The sequence below is a fragment of the Camponotus vicinus genome, unplaced genomic scaffold (assembly GCF_025532165.1).
Source record: "Camponotus vicinus isolate PSW18456_S1 unplaced genomic scaffold, iyCamVici1.0 SCAF_3, whole genome shotgun sequence".
NCBI lineage: Eukaryota > Metazoa > Arthropoda > Insecta > Hymenoptera > Formicidae > Camponotus > Camponotus vicinus.
This window is the reverse complement of record NW_028141967.1, coordinates 14,420,915-14,426,914: the sequence shown is the minus strand read 5'-3', so window position 1 is coordinate 14,426,914 and position 6,000 is coordinate 14,420,915.

Here is a 6,000-nt window from a genome sequence, read left to right as displayed (position 1 = left end):
CGGATTGATATTATTCTTTGGTAATTAAAGTATTGTGCTAATATAAAGTATTGCGATCCTGAATGCAACAAAATTTCACATTGAAAACTTTTCAAATATAAATACAATAACAGTAGATAACAATATATGTGTGCTTCCTTTGAATTAAAATAGCGTATATGAATTCATTTCCACTTTATTCTATATATTCTATATTATTGCGTTCTGAAACTATTTATCATTAATACTAATGCAAATTGCAACTATTGATTAGTATATATCTATCTATAATAAAATATTATAATTTCCATCATATCGTTAAATTCTCAAAACATACTTCTTATTTAGAAATAACATTTTAAACAATTCAAACATAATACAAATTGCTTAATCTCACTTATGAGTGACTCAAGTGTTATGTTTTGAAATATGAGCTAATAATATATGCAATACATATACTTGTAAATATATATGTAATATATATACTTGTAAATCTTTTGATAGATTGATACCGACATGTCTGATAGTATATTCATTTCTTTTATACAAGATAATTATATTGCAGTGCAAAGATTCTTTTCTTTTCTTTATGTTTCAATGCCAATGATTATTCGTATTATTTTTATTAAATAAATCTGGATAAAAAATGACAGATCAATCTTCAAAAAAACGAATATTTCTATCTAATATAATCATCTTGTGTATAATTATCTTATACAGGGTGTCCCATTTAACTTGAGATATCGAAGTAACTCGAAACCATGGCGGTTTCGGTGAGAATGTTTTAAACAAAAGTTGTATGGTTTTAAGGGGGCCATAAGATGGTGTCATTGGTTTTACCTTGAAAAGTCGTTTGAAGGTCAAGTGAAGGTCACCTCCAACTTTTTAAATGGGACACCCTATATAATTTTGCATATTCTTATAGCTTGCCTCGAGAGCTTTCCAAAACACTATAATAAAGTATTTCTTCATTGAGCACTTTTCGAGTTATGAGGCTTGAAATAATTTCTTAATTTTAACATAAACCATAAAATATCTAGTAAAATATTCATTTTTCGATTATCTTATCTTAATACTTTTATGTACAAAATAATGAGAGTAATCAATTGGTGTAAAGAAAACATACAGTTGTTTTTAAGAAAAAATATGGAATTGTTAATTGCAAATTACATATTTTTTCTTCAAAACAACTATGTTTTTTCTTTACACCAATTAATTCCTCTCATTATTTTGTACATAAAAGTATTAAGGTAAGGTAATCGAAAAATGAATATTTTACTAGATATTTTATGGTTTATGTAAAATTAAGAAATTATTTCAAGCCTCATAACTCGAAAAGTACTCACTGAAGAAATACTTTATTATACTGTTTTGGAAAGTTCTCGAGGCAAGCTATAAGAATGTGCAAAAGTATATGGGGTGTCCCATTTAAAAAGTTGGAGGTGACCTTCACGTGACCTTCAAATGACTTTACAAGGTAAAACCAATGACACCATCTTATGGCCCCCTTAAAACCATACAACTTTTGTTTAAAACATTCTCACCGAAACCGCCATGGTTTCGAGTTACTTCGATGTCTCAAGTTAAATGGGACACCCTGTATAATTATTACCTAATATAATTATCTTGTATAATTATCACTTATATATGTATCAAAATTGATAAATCGGGTCTTCTATCTTTTTATTTATCAAGTATTTGATATTTATCAAAGTCTCTGAAAACACTTTCTCTGGAATATCGTTTATGGAAATACCTTCTTTAAATTCTGTGCAACTTTATAATCTTATAATTTTATGTTGACGCCTCGGAAGAATATATAATTTTCGCAACTGCATTATTCTTTTAACGGCAAATGTAAATAATAGAATTTCTGGATTTTGTTTAATTCAATATTATTATTAACAAGCATCTAAAGTGTATTATAGAAACTAAGTCACTTAATTTCCATAATACATTCATAAGTTTTGTAAGACAAAGACAAAATGGCTGGACCTAATTTTAGAATTATTTAAATTAGTTATATAATTAATGATGAATTATGATTATTATAATTTGTATTATTTTATGTTGAAACTACGCTTGATTAATAATTTTTATAACGAAAAATCCACATAAATTTTTCCAAAATTAATGCATTCTTGTTTATACTAATACTATACTTATTTATATTATAGTTTCGCAGCTCGTTTAATTATATTAATTTTATGTATATATACATGGTACCAAAAGTCTGGAAACGGTCGAATATTTCATAAACTATGCATTTTAGAAAGAAATGTTTCAGACAAAAGTTGTTTGGTTCGAAGGGGAACATAAGATTACGTCACTGGTTTGACTTTGAGTGAATGTGCCAAGGTCACGTGAAGGTCACCTTGAATTTTTTAAATGGAATCAAATAATGAGAGGAATCAATTGGTGTAAAGAAAACACATAGTTGTTTCGAAGAAAAAATATGTAATTTGCAATTAACAATTTTTTCTTACATATTTTTTCTTAAACATGCTTTCTTAAACTATGTGTTTTCTTTACACCAATTGATTCCTCTCATTATTTTGTACATAAAAGTATTAAGGTAAGATAATCGAAAAATGAATATTTTACAAGATGTTTTACGGTTTATGTAAAATTAAGAAATCATTTCAAGCCTCATAACTCGAAAAGTACTTAATGAAAAAATATTTTATTATAGTATTTTGGAAAGCTCTTGAAATAAGCTAACGAGAATATTCAATAAAAAATAGGTAGTTCCATTTAAAAAATTTAAGGTGACCTTCACGTGACCTTGGCACGTTCACTCTAAATCAAACCAATGACGTAATCTTATGTCCCCCTTCGAACCAAACAATTTTTGTCTGAAACATTTCTTTCTAAAATGTATAGTTTATGAAAAATTCTACCGTTTCCAGACTTTTGGTACACCCCGTATACACAATAACATCGAAGTACACATTGCTTTGATAATATTTATTTTTTAACATGTGCATTCATTATTTGTTTATATAAAAACCGGTAATATTTGCAAAAACGAAAATTATTTTATCTTTATAAATATTTTTCTGTTATGTTCTGAAGATTCCACGATATTTTCATTTCATGCAATACTACATCTCAAAATTCTCTAAAATATTCTGAAATATATAAATTTTAAGAAATAAACAAAATAAAATCTGATCAATAAGTTACAATTATTTAGAAACTTTAATAAATGATAAATATTAATTTTAATAAATGTTCTGAAATTACAAAATGATAATCGTTTAAATAATAATTGTTTTTATGAACAAAAATGTTGTAAGTTTAAAACGAAAATAAACAGATACAATTATACGAGATTAAACTATAAACAGATTTAAAAAAAAATTATTTTCGTGAAAAATTATTTCCTCGAACACTTACTGAGAGCAATAACTTTCTTATGTCAATCCTATCTCAAAAAGCGTATCTTTGATAAACATTGGTTCCGTGACAAATATTATAATATCCAAAAAAATTCCTGATAGAATCCCTCCTCTTTATATCATTTCATTTTTACTTTGTTCTAAGAAAATCTCCTTATATCATGGTTTTTGTTTATATATCTACCACACAGCATATCATTCGACTATTCTAAACCTATACTGTATAATATACATATGTAATATATTAAGAATACTCCCATAACATCTCTAGTAATATTGTTACGTCCAAGGAACTTCACGATTCTTTTCTTTCCCATAACTGGCGCACACGTGCATGACTTCCAAAAAATCGTTAATGTCAGTCAAATTGGAATAGGATTCTCAGTAAGTGCTCCAAAAACGACAGCCAGATATTAACGAGCTATAAAATCATAAAGAGTAGCATCCGGTCACAATCAAGGCGCCAGCCAGTCAGCCGAATTTGATATTTTCCGATCACTTGAAACCTCATAAAATCTAAAGAAGCTATAGAAAATAAAAGAAACTATTCATAAAAACGCAAGCGACCGGATGTCGCGACGCGACACACGAACCTATCTTAATTTCAAGGGGGTAGTAAAAGTCATCCCTTGTCTTTAGCAGATGCATCCTGCAAGACATAAATTACCTCCGATACTGAGAATCCTAGGTCTCCCCGTTTTGGAAGATGCTCTCCTATTCGCGAACGAATGTAATAAAATTCTGATTTGTTACATTTGTTCTAACGCTCATAAGAAGGGGCAAGGAAGAGATGATGAAAATCTAATGAGAGTTTCTATTCGTTAACTTCTCTAGCTCCTCACCCTAGGAGAGGGTAATCCAAAAACGATATATAAGCGCGAACTTCGAACAAATCAGCATTCTTAAGTATTCTTAATTTCTTAATCAGTTGTTAGTTGTGAGTTGTCAGATAACCAGTTAATCAGTTGATCAGTTATTCAAACAATCAGTCACTCAGTATTTTTTTCGGCAACCTCGCAGTCACTATTTTTCTGAAACACAATCAGCATTATTAGAAAACCTTTAAAATCAGTGAGTCAATAAGTCAACAGAGTCAGTCAATCAGTAAAATCAGTAAATCAATACAGAAAGATACAGTAATCATTACGCGTTTCCGTGATCCGAGCATACATTCTTGATCATCAACTAACCGCTATAAGTATCCTGTCATCCTCGATGCCAAGAGGCTAGCAACAACCATCACCAGCCAGCGCTAACCGCAATTGCATATTCTAAACCAAATAGTAAGTCTTTTCTTTCGTTTATTAATTCCTTCCTTTTTCTTCTCTTTCTTACTTCCTCGATACTTATTACAATCGATTCCCTAGTGGAACCCGCTTCGAGGAAATCCACTAAAGCAAGGGCAAAGCGACTCCGATATCGTCGCAATCGTCGAACGCGTAGACTACTGGCTCGGGTTGTGGCTGACCCCCCCTCCTTTACATTAGATATAAGCGAATTAAACATGAATCTTCCCATCACTAGAATCGTTTTAAATAGCATTCAAGAAGATACGCGAGACTCCCCGTATCTGTCTCCTCGAATCCCTGCTCCCAATTACTCCCCGTATCTGTCTCTTGGAACCCTTGTTCCCAGTTACTCTCCTGTCTACGACACGGAACCCAACCATCCGGCTGATTTTCCTCCATTGTCGCCCGTTCCTCCTTTATCCCCCGAACCAGCTCCCGACTCTCCTCCCCTCTCTCCTCCCACTCTTCCTCCCCCTATTTTCTTCTCAATCGATCTTAGCGATTGAATTGTCGCAACAATTCTCTCCTTGAGCTATCCTGAATATACAGATCCCATTCTGCCAGGTTATTTCACTTTGTGACCTGGTCCCATACACATTCTCAGCCTTAAGGCTTTTCTCAGCACCGCTTCTCCCAATATTTCCATTCCCTGTTTCACCCCTTTTACCGATAAGCCCATCGCCTTTCCTATAGAATACCTACGGGAAAGGTATCCTCCTGATTTCGATTAGATCCTCTTTATCTCGCATACACACACACACACACACACACACACACACACACACACACATACTTAATATTATTACAGAATTATGTATTAGATCATGTCGATTTATGTGTATAATTTTCATACAACCTTTTTCATAATGTACAATAAATTCATTTAAATTTATTCTTCCGCGTTCAACTCGATCCCTCTCACCACCCTCACTCCTGAATCGCACTAGGTCCCGTCCGGGTAATAAGGATTAAGTTCCTTTACCAAAAAGGAGACCGTCGAGCGGGCATTTCGGACCAGAAATAGTGTAAGATCGACCCTTTTAGTTGTTGACTTATCTCTGACCCTCCCGCAGGCTCGCTCGACCCGAGATATCTGCCCTTAAGGCACCTGTTCTCGGGATACAAGTGTTACGTCCTTCCTTCGGCCCATCTTTCTCGGGTCTGGACGTAACAATATGTTTCTGATATATTTTCGTATATTTTAGAATTACTTTTGAATTACACAGAATTTAATAACAGATATGTACAGTGCCATTTTAGATATATAATTTCGAATATTGCCAGTATCACTCCTTTTCGTCTCTGAATTTTAGTTAAATATAAATAATTTT